The sequence below is a fragment of the Amblyomma mixtum genome, chromosome 1 (assembly GCF_055824585.1).
Source record: "Amblyomma mixtum isolate Tamu chromosome 1, ASM5582458v1, whole genome shotgun sequence".
In the NCBI taxonomy this organism is placed as follows: Eukaryota; Metazoa; Arthropoda; class Arachnida; order Ixodida; family Ixodidae; genus Amblyomma; species Amblyomma mixtum.
The window spans coordinates 12,863,968-12,879,655 of record NC_143012.1 but is presented as its reverse complement, the minus strand read 5'-3'; the positions used below and the strand labels follow the sequence as shown (position 1 = coordinate 12,879,655).

The 15,688-nt window shown below is 47.1% G+C and overlaps 1 long non-coding RNA gene across 1 annotated transcript in view; it reads left to right on the top strand.

Annotated features, from left to right (window-relative positions):
- The first annotated feature begins 7,397 nt into the window (after positions 1 to 7,397).
- Positions 7,398 to 15,688, top strand: part of LOC149365494 (uncharacterized) — a 122,338-nt gene continuing 114,047 nt past the window's right edge. Inside the window, exon 1 of the long non-coding RNA XR_016282872.1 lies at positions 7,398 to 8,405. This is a non-coding gene — a long non-coding RNA (uncharacterized LOC149365494). The remainder of the gene's footprint in view (positions 8,406 to 15,688) is intronic.

Below are 15,688 nucleotides of genomic sequence, written 5' to 3'. Positions count from 1 at the left end.
GTTTCTGTTGAGTTTCTTCATATATATCTTCCCGGCTTACGAGCCTGTAGAGTGTCAAAAGTTCGACAGTGAAAATCCGCCAATTCTCAATCACCTTGACAGCTGCAGGAAAGAGCCCACGAAACAATGTTTCAGAACTTGCTTTCCTAGTGTGTTGTCCTCTAGTAATAGTATTTAATTACTGGCGCTGACAAAAGTAAACGGAGCACGCAACTCTGTTCGATTATTTTTCACGCATCGCCTAATTGAAATTTCCAGAAGTGGTACGCGCATGCTGGTAGAGGAGGTTGGTGGGCTTTCTTATAGACAGACAACGCTTCTTCATTAGCAATGGAGAAAGCGCGATTGCACTTCGAACGGAATAGCGTGCTCCGTTTACTTATTACCGCGCCTGTACGTACACTGCTTCTGTTTAAACGCTTGCACATGCTTTCAGAAAACTAGTGTGCTCTATTCTAGTGGTTACGTGCAGGACGTATCAATAGTTTTCAGGCCAAAACGTCTGCATTTGAGCTGTGTAGTACAAAATTTACGCTACCCCCGAAGCTCAAAATCCCTGTACAAGTAAATTAAGTATCATCGTAAGCTTTGATAACCTTGGTAGCTTCATAAAAAGTGTTGAGTAACAAATTACACTGCGGAAAAATAGATCTTGTGGCCTGACAACTTTTGGCGCACCCTGGACATGTTTGTGAGGGAAGACAAGGTGTGTGTGCGTCTGTTGTGTTTGCTGAGTAAGCAGGTGGGTGAGAGGGGAGGATGAGTGGACAATTCGTGGTAGATGAAGGAAATAAGAAGCTGTTGAACAACGTTAAATAGCCTTTGCTACTGGGTGCGTTTCCTATTGTCGTTGTGTGCCCCCTGGCCCTCGTAGTTGCATGCATGTGTGCACTGGGGCACTCGACTGTGGTAGCAGATATCCCTTGCCGCGGTAGAGCTCTCTTTATAGTTCTTGTGCAGTTGTCTCAGCGATACACGAGTTCTAGTTGCCTGGTATTTTTCTTTGCTGGAGTGGTTGCAACCATCATAGCATCAAAGTTATCTATGTTGAGTGCCAAGGTAGACTGACGGTGCCGTTGGCATCTTTTATGTAGCCGCTAAAGTCTATTTAATGCTGCCGTCACCGGCGCCAATGAGGTGCGTTTAGTAGCTGCCGTCGTGATCACTCGTCGTGATCAGTCGAAATCGTAGTCGCTCGTGGGCGTAGCTTTCAGACATGAGAATAAATACGGATTATATCACTGCTAACCCTGTAATACGAAGTGTTGTCATGTACAATGAACTACATATGAACGTAAATTTCATTTACGTTCGCAAAACTATACCGTATCATCTCAGTATTCTCCTTGTTAAATTCTTGAATATATTTTGGAAGAAAAGTCTAAGTGCCAGCTACGACAGATGCAGAAGGTTTGCTGAGAGGTCACTCATTTCAAAAGTTAACTCCATGGGAAAAATACCGCAAAACATTAAAGAGCGTGCGGCTGCATCAACAGGTGAAGGAATGATATTTAATCTTGCAAATTATTTATTGTACGTTTGGTAGAATGCGTGAGCAGTTTTGATGTTCTTATATGTTCGAAAAAAAGTCTAATTTACTCAGTGTAATTTGCAGTTATACTGTCTTTAGTAAGTCTACCAGATTTTAAAATTCTCACAGTAGACTCCAGCAATAACAAAAGACCTCAACTCAATAGGTTTAGATATTTCAATCGCATGCACATAACATGGCTGGCTATTACCCCTGCGATTGCTTATTTTGTTATTTGTGTCCAAATTGTATAAGTGCTCTAAACAAAGTGACATTGCAAGCTTGCTCCTCCGCGAATTAACACACGACCGTTGTCGATTATGTGAAAATCGGCGCACTGCCCCTCCTTCCTCCGTTCCCGCACTTTTGGCCCCCGGCGCCAGCCCGGGCGTAAGCCCTTCAAATTCTCGCCGGCAAGTGTTTGCCTTTCACTCGAACCGCGGGTCGTTCCCGCGGTCGGTGCCCGGCGGCCAAGCCCGCACGGACGCAGTGTGTGTTGTCGCACACTGTGACGTCGCCGACGAAACACCGACGAGACGAAGACGAACACCGAGCTAAACGAAATAACGCACCGCGATTTCGTTTCACAAAAACGAAGCGATAAAAAACAACAACAAATAACAAACAAAGCCACAAAAGAAACAGAGCTCCTACTTTCCGGGTAGCCCCAACTGAGTCCGGACCCGTGGTTCGCCGTCGTGAGCTTCGCTTTTCTTCAATCTGCTCCACGACATCGACTATGTGCTCGTCTCGAGTGGCATATACACAGTTCAGTTCTGAGTCGCATAGCAAGGGCGGATGTAGTGGTAGTATCAACATATCCGAAGTTGTTCGCACAGCGAGTGAATGGCTCGTCTGATGCTATCGATGCCGATGCCAAGCGCTGGAAATAGCTGCTGACCTTCCTTGGGAATGGAAGAGGTCAACCATATACCTCTTGTTTGCGAAGACGCGTTTGCTGGCGTCTTTCTATTTTCGTCGAGTCCTGCAAGCTTTCATTGGAGTTGGATGTTTTAGATCCGCTATAAATTGTACGCCAAATGCAATTAAGTTGGGCATCAGGTTCCAAAAGGCATTTCCAGGCACCAGCTCGTTGCAGGGACGTACCACGTATGCAATATGTGCTACAATCTAAAAGTTTCGATGCCTTAAAATAAGACCTCTGATCCGTGTAGACAAAAATAAGCTGTCGGTAATGCAGCTCATAGGGCTTTACCGGAGGCAACTTTAAGGAGTAATATACTATGAAGGGACCCATTCTTATAACATCATAAGACCTCATAACAACGCTACGTATGAGGCTCGGAACAACTTGCACAATGCTATCATTGTTGAGTAAATGAATGCAGCTGTTTCGACGTATACGACATCCTGCAAAGACGACTTCCAGAGTTCACAGTTTAACTCCAACTCTATACCTCGACCATCTTCATTTCCTATCATCGCCCAATAACACATTTTTCTAAAAATCCAAACACTGCCTAGAACACTGTCTTTTCTCCTATCCGGTCGTCATGTACTCTCCCTTCTTGCCGAAACTTATCCCGACCTCTCAGTCCCTTTCCTGGAGTGCTTGGGTGTGGTATGCTAATCTGTAAGACCAACTCGCTTGGGTCACCGAGTCGTAGGTTATACTGGTGTACTAGATTTATGTTCTTGACTATAATCATTCCCTCTTTCTCTCTCTCTCTCTCGATAGCAGCGCAGTTTAGAAAGTAGAAAAGCTGTCGTACAACTATTGTTCGTTAAGGCGCCACTTACCATTCTCGCTCAGAGCGGTGACGTGGTACCACTCGTTGAAGCTAAATTGATCGTATCTTCACTGATGGCATTTATTTTTCATCGGCACTCCAGTCTGAGCAGATTTACGCTATACCGAAGTGTTAATGCCTAATTCGTTTCGTTTGTCGTATCGTTTAGGAGGGTTTAGCATCCCAAAGCAACTCAGGCTATGAGGGACGCCGTAGCGAAGGGCTCCAGAAATTTTGACCACCTAGGGTTCTTTAACGTGCACTGTCATCGCACAGTACACGGACTTCTAAAATTTCGCCTCCATCGAAATTCGAGTGCCGCGGCCGGGATCGAACCCGCGTCTTTCGTGTCAGCAGCCTAGCGACATAGCCACTGAGCCACCGCGGCGGCTTTTAACGCCTAATTCCTCGCTTCTTAGGAAGGTCAGAAGCATTTCACTGTTACGGCAAGCGAAACTGGTCGCACCGCGTCCGGACCGACGAAATAACGCCGCGCGACCACCTTCGAAACCTGGACGGGCGCGCGCGGTCGCAAATGGTCTCGACCACCTGCGAGCGACCCCAGACAATACGGCAGCAATGCTCGCGGTCATTGGCGCGGCTTCCCCGCAAGACAGGGGCCCGCATCAGCATCGCCGACGTGCATGCGGATGCAGCTGTCCGCGAGCCAAGCAAATTGCGTTTCGATCGCATTGGCGAGTGATTCCTCCTCTCCCGCCCAGCGCAACTCGTGCCTGGCTAACAGCTGGCTCGATTGCGTACTACACTTACGCCGAGCTGGGCAGCGTGCCAGTGTATATAGCACGTCCGGGTTTAGCGTGCAGGTAAGAGGGGTGTCAGAACCGCGGTCGATAATCGCGGTTCCTTCTGCCTCAAAGCGGTTGCGCTGATGTCGAGTTCATTTGAGCGTATGCATGCACAATGCTCGACCTTTTAGAAAACCTCGGCCTGAGCACCTTTTGCTCGCAGTCTTCTACAGTTGCTGCAGCCTGTGGCTTGCAGTGCTTGAATGTATTCAATATTTGCGCTGTGATGTTTGCGGCGAGAACCGAATGCATGAATGTGGCCGTAATAGTTTTTTGGGAGAAGCTGGATGATCTGGTAGTTTGTCACTGATGGTGTTCTTCGCATTTTGTAGCACAGTGCAATAGCATCTACAGAGAGACCAGCAGTTAGAGAGACCAGCAGTTAGAGAGACCCGCAGCTAGAGAGACCAGCAGTCAGACAGAGGAAGAGATATATTCTAAATATTTACGTCCAGTTCGGTGTTGCAGAGGTTGCGCGTGTCGCTCCAATGCCTGTATGCCACTGATATGTTACTTTATAACTGGCATTAAGAAATTTTGAAGGTGCTTTGTTAAGCGAGTCAGATAATGTTTGTTTATAGGGCTTAACGTCTTGACGTCTTTCTTTGTTTTGATGGGGATACTAAGCTCACCTTAAGCCTGAAGTTCGCGAATCCCACAACTGTCGTTGTATTCATGGGACACTGGGTGCTGCTTCAAGCTGCATTACGCAGCTTTTTGCCCAGTGTGTCCCCTTTTGCCACTGTAATGCGTGTGGAGAAATAAACTTTCAATTTCAAAATCAACTCAGCCTATGAGGGACACTGCATTGAAGGGCTCCAGATAATTTGGACCAACTGGATTTCTTTAGCGTGTACTGACACTGCACAGTACACGGGCCTCTGGCATTTCGCCTCCGTCGAAATGCGACCACCGCAGCCGGGATCGAACCCGCGTCCTTTGGGTCAACACCCGAGCACCATAACCACTGAGCCACCGCGGCGGCTCGACTCAGAGAAGTACGGTCGCAACGAGGGCTTAGGTATGGGGCATACGCTTTGGAGGTACTGGACTCGAATCCCAGTGCTGCCAGACGTGTTTGCCGACAAGGTGTTTGGCTCTCTCAGATAGGCTCTGAAAAAAGTGCAGGAGGACGCTTGACCAAAAGCTATATCTGTAAACTTGTGTGCCACCAGTCAGTGTTTTCTCTTCAACACTATACTACATGTCACCGCGTTCTCACCGATGATGAAGGATTTATCTCCAGCCAATGAGCATTTACTCCCTAGCATCATAGAAACCCCTGAACGCCTATATAATTTGCTGTTTAAAAAAATTACGCGAGTTTCCGAATGAACCAGCGTGAAAATCGGGCGTATGAGTAGCTCTGTTCATTTCTGACACTCTGAGAGGCGAAAATGATGCAAAAATTAGTCTTATTTATTGTCACTGCGATAAACAAAAGGTATACGCTCATGATTAAACCTTTCCCTTTATGTCGTAAAACCTGCAAATGATAACTATTTAAATGACGCGGCATATGAGGCTTGGACGCAACGTATAACAAGAATGCCCTAGGCTGAATCACAAGAGTGGGAGCTTGAACGACTGCTTTAAGGACCCTACTAACCATCAAGATGAGGAACTCGTAAACAAACAAAACAACGGGAAGAAAGAAATCACCCATTAAATGTTATGATTGCAGTCTTGTGACATGCTTTAAGGATTCTTGCTTTACCTGAGCTTATCCGGTCTTTTAATCTATAATGCGTACAAAACCACAGTGAGGGTTGTGCTCTAAGCGGTACCGCCGAGCTCATGCTCTGCTCGTCAACGTGACGCCAGCGCCAATTTTCAACATAAACTTTCTTACAGCGGAAAGCACGCACGAGAAAATGTGATAATATTTAGAGCGAAAGTGTGACTTTTTTCTCACATTTTGTTCAGTGTGCACAAGAACATAAGCACGAGGCACTAAACAAGCAATGGGCAGTGTACACCTATACGCAGTCGCGCTGATGGGCTATACTGATAGCGCCAGAGTTTCGCCATAGAACGACGAAGCGATAGCGTTGAGATATACTTGACGACATGTTCCTCCCCGCCACTATCAACGGTGCCTTGAATCTTCGGGACGGAATGCACGCTATTCCGGAAAGTGTGGTCGATAATGGGCTCAATGATCCTACCAGAAGATGCTTCAAAATGGAGGTAATTTCGGAATGTCCAAAGCTGGAAATGCCATGACACTGCGACACAACGTTGCGACTGCCATTGCGTTTTTTCCCCCAGTATAAACCACGAAGTAAAAAGAACATGATTTGAGTAGGCTTGAATGGAGCTCGTTTGTTCAAAAGACCCCGAGCTACCTACGTCTCAGAATTCGTGGAGGGCCATGTGGTTAGACTAAAAAGCCACGAAGAAGAATGACCACTGAGCACCGCTCCAGCGTCACTTCTTTTCACGATTTCTGCATCCCTTTCAAGAGCGTTAGACGACAACACTGGGACAAACAACATAGCCTTCTAACTGGGAGACCAAAAATACCTGCTTTAAAAGACCGCAGAAACGTTCTTTCACCTGGACCGTCGTAAACGAACCCAGTTCATGTTTCGTCCACGGGAGAGGGAGCGTGTGGACGTGGAGGTGAATCACCATGGGCGTAACTAATGAAATGTTACCAAAATAAGTACACAAGAAGTGGCGGAGAAGGCCAGCGAGCAGAAACAGTGGTTGTTGGATAAAAGAGGAAGGGGGGGGGGGGTTAGTGACAGAAATGAAACACGAGGTATATCACTGGATGTTTCACCTCCAACCGACGAGCACACAGCTCAGTTCAGAGCCACGGCGGCGCTTTTGGATCAGTGCCTGCTCGCTATCCACTCAACAGACACCCTTTCCCTGCCACGGCTACGACCCTAAGAGATCGGCTTCCCTCGGCCCGAAAAGCATGCTCCACTTGCACATGTGCGAACCCCCTCTCCCCAAAAAACATCCTTTCTCTTTTCCCTTTCTTCTTCCTGCTCTCCCGAACCCCAGCTCAGAACCAGCCAATGGTCACCGTTCGCCGACGCGACGCCGCTGTGACGTCACCAGGGTTTCGTCCCCAGCCGTCTGTGCGTGAGCGCGTGCGTACCCTCAGTTATCCTCCTCCGCAGTGGCGGCCTTCGTCTCCTACTCTTCCCTATTTTTCCCTTGTACGACCTTCCCTCTCTACCCTCCAACGCCGGAGCCGAGATCAGCGGCGCGGTGCCCCTTCGCCCTCTCCCGAGCGGACCCCCACAAGATCGCCCCCTTGCGGACAGAGCGCGCACTTGCCGCGGCCTCGCCTTCCCGGCAACAGAGACCGTGAGTCGGGCCGCAGCTCAACGCCGCCAGCCGTGCGCACGCACCCTGCGTCGGCTCAGTTCCGTGCGCCGCGGCCCAACCCCTGGGAAAGCGAGCTGCGGCTGCAACGCCACGCGTCGGGCACGCGCTCGCTAGGAGAACAGAGAAGAGGACAGCCGCCAGGGAAGAAAGAGGTCAGTCTCGGGGGAAAAAAGGAGCACAAGAGAGAGAGAAGGAAAAAAATTGGGGAAAAGAAAGTGGCAACTAACCAGCACTCCTGGCAGCAACTTGCGAAGAATTAGGCCGCAGTCGGACGAGACTTGCCAAACAGGAAACTGGAGAAGACAGTCTGCGTGCGTTGCGATTAAGCTATAGGGTTCTTGTCCTTGTTCGGCCCTGGTGGAAAAAAAATCATCGAGAGTTATCGCAAAGCGAAAACAAATTGTGTGCATCTTCATCGACGTCTTCGTCAGCAGCCACCCGAACTACAGCGACGGAACGAAAAGTGGGACGTGCACTTTTCAGTGATTTTTTCAAGCGCCTTTCTTCGACGACTACGACGCAGCTCCCTCTTTCTTTCTGCGGGACGGGGGAAAGGAAGTGCCTTATTTCCCTTTTTCGAAAGGGGGAAAAAGGGGAGGTACGGCTGCAGCGTGGCGCCGCCGAAAGGGAACGACGACATGCGGTGGAAGAGGGGAGGTGACACCTCGTCTTTCGATCTTTCGCCCCACTTGGTTTCGGCGACACGCCGGTGCTTCTGCGGCGGAGAGACGAACTGCTCATAATACGCGCGAAGCTGGCTGGCTGGCCGGTCGGTGGGGCGAGCGCCGTCGAAAGCATCGATCGAAGTCCAACGGAGGCACCCGAGCCGAGACTCGTTCGGCTGCCGCCGCTGAGAGAGTCTCCTTGTACGCCGACCGAGCGGCGGCGTCAGCGAGCGGCCGCTGAAGCAACAGGCGTCTGCCGGGCCCCGAGCCGCCCTCCCTCCACATCGGCCGCCGGCAGCAACAGGTAACTGGATTCTCCGGTCTTTTCTGCGGCCGCGCTGCTCGCTGCGGGCTTTTTCGCACCGTCTTCGCTTCCTCCTCATTCGTTTCTTTTTCCTCGTTCGTTATTTCCTCGGTCTTGTCGTGCCGGCCTTCCCTGCCCCACCGTCCTCTCCTTGGCGTTCGCTTGCGTGCGTGTGTGTGTGTCTCAGCAGCCGGTGCGGGCCCGGCCTCTCCGCAGCAGCCGCGATTCAGGTCGCACTATTGCCACTGCCGCCGCCCGCAATCATCGGCGTTCGGGCGCTAAGCCCCTTTTCGCTGCCGAAACTCCTTTTTTACCGGGCGCCTGGGAACGGAAAGGAAAACGCCTTTTTCCTCGCTCGCCACGGCTACTTGTTCGGGATTGGGGGAAAAATGGGCAGGAGCGAAAGCGCCTCGTTTTGTGCTACGCCTTCGGTTTCCAAAGAAAGAAAAGGCGGAAAGAAGCCGCTTACAATGCGTGTATGTTTGTTCTCGAATTCGAATCTTCTTCCAGGACATTCGAATGGTAGTTTAGTGCGTTTAGTGTTGCATTGTTTCGTGCCTTTCAGTGGGTTCTTAGCTGCGCGCGAAGGATTCGCGTTGTTTTACAGTCGCGCGATAGAAACGAGAGAGACGAGAATTTCGCATTTTTGGCCGATGCATCGAGCCGTGTTGAACGCCAAGGAAGATCGTTTATGGCACGCCGCTGTACTGATCCCATAAAAGTGGCACAAATTTCTACAATGTCCTGTTTGTTTCCCCGTTCTTACGGGCATTTGATGTCGCACCGTTCGGTGCGCCTCTAACGAAGGATCAGGAACTGTGGGTAAAAACAAATAAATAACGTAAAAATGGTTCGCTTTGGTTTTCGAGACCAGTGTAGCTGTATTGAAGAAGATTAACCTTTTCTTGCTCATGAAACCATGCGAAGCTCCATAGCCACTATTAGGTGACCACTGTGGACGCATTCTTCTGCTCACACCTTTGTACCTACAGGGCTACAAAGCTCGATAACTAGGCTCAGTTATCACAGTTACGCGGAAGGCAATATTCTCTACTTCTGCCTTTTTTCGATCCCTGTACGTTCCACTTGAGAAATTCCTATTGCAACTTTGTTCGAACAGCTTGAAGGTGGCTTCGCTTCGTGAAGTGAAGCGTCGTGTAGTTAATGTAGCATAGTTAATGCGGCTTTGAGCTCTGAATGTGGCATGCAGCTACATTATGTTCTTCAAACAAAATATACAGGCTTTAACGTTGAAGCTTTTTGATAAGCTAATCATTAAAACCTCAACGGTAACTCCCTTGCCAGCCTCATGATGCTGTAATTCCTGCAGTTTGTAAGGTTGTATACACAGAAAAATTATTTACCTTGTTTATATGTCAACAATAGTAAAGATTATAAGCCCAGTGCCAGGTGGAAACCTGGATATGCACGATACATGTTATATAGGTAAACAGCTTCGCACTGCAAACCGGATTACTTCGGACCTAGAGGATGGTGTTCACGCAAGAAAAACCATCCATTTATTTAAGCCATCACTACGCGGACTGAGTACCTATTCGACCTCGTGAGAGAGTGCTTGGGAACGGTGGAGGAGGACAGGGCTAGGTAGTTAGCGTTTGAAAAATTTATCGGGGCCCCAGTTGTTGAGAAGACAATGACGCGATGCATTTGGAATGCGTTGACCTCTCCGGAGTCGGTTTATTCTGTTACGACGTGCGTACAGGCGCTGACAAAAGTAAATTGAGCACGCAGCTGTCTTCGAATATTTTTCACGCGTCACCTAATTGAAATTGCCAGCAGTGGTGCGCGCATGCTGGCAGAGGAGGTTGGTGGACTTTCTTGTAGACAAACAACGTTTCTTCATTACAAATGAGGAACGCATGACTGAACTTTGAACGGAACAGTGTGCTCCGTTTACTTATGGCCGCGCCTGTACATACATTGTGATTGACTAACTGCTAAGTTGTAGCCTATCATTTCCGAAGTCTTATTAAGCGCTTTTTTTCTTTATTTACTAGGATATTTCCTACCTAAATGCGATAATGTTTATAAGCGTATATATTTAATGAGAAGTCAGCAGTTCAGTTTTTGGAGGAATAAAACGGTGAGAAAGTTTTGTATACTTCTTAGGAATGAAGCTTTCCTTAAAAAGAACCCCATCTCTTTTAAAAATCCAAATGCGAAGTGTTTAGTTCTCGAGGGAATAACGTACAAAAATCTGGTTTAAGAGAAGCGAACGATGAATAGGAGGAGGTGGTTTAACTGCAGTTTCTCGCAGCAGGAAAGATTAGCAAAAAATACGTTAATGGAATGAAACGCGCTGCTAATTGAGTTAAATTCAGGCGAAGCATGAATAGCCGCGGCGCAGATTGCTGAAAGATGGTTCCTGTCTGACTTTTAAGAGTTCCACACGTTTTTCAAATGCCAGCACTTAGATTCCTGCTTTTTGGGGTCAATGCTCCAAGTAATCGAGTTGAAGTCGTTCAGCGAGTTTTAAATCGACCTCATTTTTGCAAACTGACACTGTCTTTTTAGCATGTTGAGAATTTTTTTTAACCTACTTGTAGCAGACTTGCTTGCATTTAGAATTTTCTTGAAGTAATTTTTTCACTTTTTCTTTATATCTGGACGATGAAATTCTAGCATAGATCATTCAATTTTAGTCTAGTTAATTGAATTTTGGGTAGCCTTTAAATTCATGAAGTAACTATGCTCTTCATGTTCGCTAGTTGGCTTTTAAATTAAGCTATGTGTGTGGAATGATTTCTCTTTAGGTCATATTCCAAGCAACCAACCGCTACAGAAACAACCTGAGCGCTACAGCCACTGAAGGTATTTACATGAGCTTAACGACTGCTATGCGGTAGTTGCTGAAGTAAGAGCCATTATCAATGGGTAGTATAGGCATGGCGCTAATTTTCCCACAGCAATCCTTGAACCTGGGAGACTACAAGGCTCTATTCATCAGCATCATCATCAGCCTGACTACGCCCACTGCAGAGCAAAGGCCTCTCCCATGTATCTTCACTTAACCCTGTCCTTCGCCAGTTGCGGCCACCGTATCCCTGCGAACTTCCTGATCTCATCCGTCCGCCTAACTTTAACTCTCTTTTGTTCGTAATATGAATTCCTTACAAAGCTATTGTAGAATTCAACACATCTGTCTGCTTATTAATAACTGCAATATATATCGAAAAATAAATATAGTGAGTCTAACTTCAAGGAACTATCGTCCCTTATGTGCGACATTAATAACATAACGAACTTCTCGCACTTGGCTCATCGAACTTATCATTAATGCATGTAAAGTTCTGCGCATTCCTATGCCTATCACTACTTGTTCAAAGAGCTACCAAGTGATCTTTCTTTACAATCAGTAAAATCATACCAATAACTCAGCACTCAAATAAACAAAACATCTGCACAGATGAGTATCCACAATATACTATACGGAATCCCTTCTGTGACCTTAATAAGATAACGAACTGGTACTTCTCTTTTCTCATTGAACTTATAATTAGCGACGTATTCAGGAAAATTTTCGCGCAGATTAACACAAGACAGGGTGGAGAAACACACACACATATTCGCTCAGGTGCATGTGCGTGTTTCTCCCATTCGTCTTGCGTTAATCTAGGCAAAGATTTTCCTGAATATGTCGCTACACCAACTGGCCCGACGTTCTGCTCTTATGATTAGCGCATGCAAAATTTTCCCCATTTCAGTGCCGATCACTACTTGTCTAAAACAGCTACTATGTGATCTTGCCATTAACTCATATACATGAAATCCAAAGCCAGTAGTGCCGAAGATACCTGAAACGTAATTGCCGTAACGTATCACCTTCCATAAAATTTCTGCTGCGCATTTCATGCATTAGTCTAGGAGGATACGCTTCGTACACATCAGATCCTCATAGAGTCACATTGAACGAGGCTCTGGCACTAGTATTGAGCCGCGTGTTATACTGTGTTATACTCGCCAGCTACAACCGACCACAAAGCCAGCGTCGCGCTAAGTGGAAGCCAATATTAACATCCCACGCTAACTTTCCGCAGATAGATCTTACGTATCGGCATTTTTTTCATGAAATCTATCAACTTAATGCGTCACCCCCGTTCTCTTGGATTTAGCCGTCTCATTTTCGCCTGCTAGTCTTGAAAACTAACGCAAATTGAACATACCGGGCTCAAATTTCGTCACGTGCTCTTTTTCGTTTTCCTCCAAAACTTCCAAAAAATCGAACTGCCTCTCTGCGGCAATAGCAAACATGATCCCCACTCTGTTTAAAAGCGCATTAATCAACGCAGTGTAATGACACCGCTATAAGGGCTTTTTGGTTGTTTTGGGCGTTACTTGTGTAACCCACCTGCATGTTGAGTCATTTTTGTGTCATTTTGTGCCTTTTTGTCACTTTCGTTTTTAATCATTGTAGTTTGTAGCCCCCTTCGATAGTGTATCCACTCTCAAAGAATTTTATATAAGAAAGTATGTACATCACGCGGCGACCACTTATTGCCACAGTATTATCAAGAATGAAAACAGTGATGCTTCCAACATGTTTTTGAACGCGCTATTTGTCGATCATTACTGCTGCTTGGAGATGTAGGACTCTTTCATGCCTGCATATCCGGACTGTCTATTCTGGCAACTCGTCCCGCGTAAAGACGTCCTTCTCAACATCGCCTCCCTGGTTTAGAACTCGTTGTATGAGTCACTTCTTATAACCAAAGATTAAAAATGTAACGGGGTTTGACATTTGCAATATGCTGTATAAAGAAATAAATCACACTGCGCATTGCACGTTTAAGTATAAATGAATATATTATATGACTTGTTGTTAAAATACAGGTTATGAGAAACGTTCAATTCCATTTTGCGTTTCTCATGAGTACGGGAAACAGCGTTTTAGTAAGCTTTCAAGCAAGTAAGTTTAGCAAGCAAGCATGCTTGTTAAAACAAATTTAAACACGTAGGTGATAAGCTTAATGCGACCGACGTTGGGGAAGCAACTTGCCGGCGCGCTTACTTGCCTCGTTTGAAACAGGAAGCACATTGCGTTCATGGTAGATTAAAGTTTATTAAGGTGATCTTACCACATGAATTTGGAATTACGAAAAGAAATGGCGAGCTGAAAATAAACTTTTCATCGACAATGGTGTTGTCTGCAGTGCTTCAGTCCAAGGTCGTCCTCTTGCGTACACTTATACGAAAGTGCAGATATGGGGGTCCGTTCGTTTTCTCCTGTGATTCGTATGTTCTTATAGGCACTTTACAATTTTAGGTCATATATATTTCTGCCGTTCACTTTTTCTGCCGTTCACTGCCGTTTTGTAAGTTGAGGCTCCATATAAATGATATCTTTCCGCTGTCCTGTCCACATCCAACGAAGCCTCGCCTCAGTATTAGACTATTCGGACATGGAGCGATTGTCCGGCTGTTCGCACTTGGCCGACAGCATGGCGGGTAGCACGTGCAACTCTACACTGATTCTATTTCTGGACGTTCTGAAGCCAACTTCGCCGGCGAGTGAGCATCCACACACGATCGGTCAGCCTAAGGGCTTCAGTGACTAGAGCCAGTTGAGAAACACGCTCTAACCTGCGGGATAAGGGGTTCCTCGATAATGTATGCAGAGGCATCGCTCCTAGTGATTTGTGGGTATGGCAGCGGAGAGGTTCCGCTAAGTGCAGCGTGATACATGTTAACAAAGCCGAAAGTCGCAATGCAAGAACAAAAGGTCTAAGGACGGACACGCTTAGCTAAGTCCACAGCGTTCATCGTTTTTCTTTCCTGGCTGTGCTCCGTCTCGCGGCTGACAAATATGTAACCTTCCTTTAAATGTTCTACTGGAAAGTTGGTAAGCTTTATAGTATGACACATGTAGAACCCCAGCGCTTCCCAGCGACAGGCAGAAATGGTTGAAGAATTTATGATGCAAGGGATGACACGACTGCGGTGATTATTGCTGTGATTATGATATTTGGTTCATAGGTAACCATCGCATGACGAGAATGGGTATTATTTGAGCGACAGCACTATTCCGATCAGTAAACTCGGAGAAAGACCTTGTGATGTTTGGGGGTTTGTGCCAAGTGAAGGAGGCAACTAAAAATAAATCACATAAATATGCGCAGCTGGGATTCAAACAGTTCAGCTTCGCTGGCCACTGCGTGACAGCGCTATTGGCTATCAACGCAGCTGATCACGCCTCGTGTTGAACTGCAACACACTCTCGCGCTGCGCACTGCACATCTTTGGCTTCATCAGGTTCCATCTGCGGCGCGAAAACACAGACAGAAAATTCGCAGTCTTCATCGTCGTCATTATCGCCCATGCAATTCTGCTCTTGCACGTTTATAAAATTTAGGCAGAAATTCTCTGTCATTTTTCCGCTTGGCCACTGCATTTGCTGTCTTCGTACCATTTCCGGTTCTTCCATCCAGATTACGCCGGAGTAATGATCAGGAAAATACATGCATGTGGGTGCAAATGCTTTTATACGTACTGCACCACCTGTTGCATGTACGCCAGATCTATGCGCGTCTTTCATGATGTTGTCGACCCCACTGAGCTGGTTCCGTGAAAAAATTACCTCGATGGTGCGTCCACAATAAACTGTTCGCGCTTCAGGATCGTCGACGTTGAAGTTTCCAGCAAAACTGGTTGGAGAAGTGTCGATTGGCTACAACGGCGACAGAAGACGACGAATTTGAAGATTTTTGCCTGAGTGGTGTTTGGAGGAATTCAGCCGCATTTTTCAGCGAACGCGCTGCCCAAACAATCACGGCGAAGGTAGTACGAGGAACGGGCTGCGGCGACTGCTGGTCACGTGACCAAAGGCGACCCTTGAGGCTGCGGTGCGGCTATGCACAGCCGACGCCGACGGCTAAGCGAAACCAAGGAAAATCGTCTAAAATAACCAGCGCAGTAAACCTCGATTTATCATATGCCCGCATAGAGGCCCATGTGTTCTAACCGGTCTATCGTCTGCACGCAAATTCACTCGATTCTTCTTCTTGACGAAGCAAATCGGGAATTGAGTACACAAATGCGAAACCGTCAGGAGCGTACAACTTCAGATTTCAGCTCGACTGAACTGCCCATGAAAGTACCCTTACGAATCAATGGAGTATTAGACCACGCCGGTTTACCTTTGACAAATCCTCTGAGGCTTCTGTGTTTGGATGTTTTGCGTGGCTTTAACGATTCAGCTTCTGTGCTTGGAATACGGGAAGAAGGTTAACGCTATGTCGCGCATTTCAGTGCCAGTTCGCGAGCCC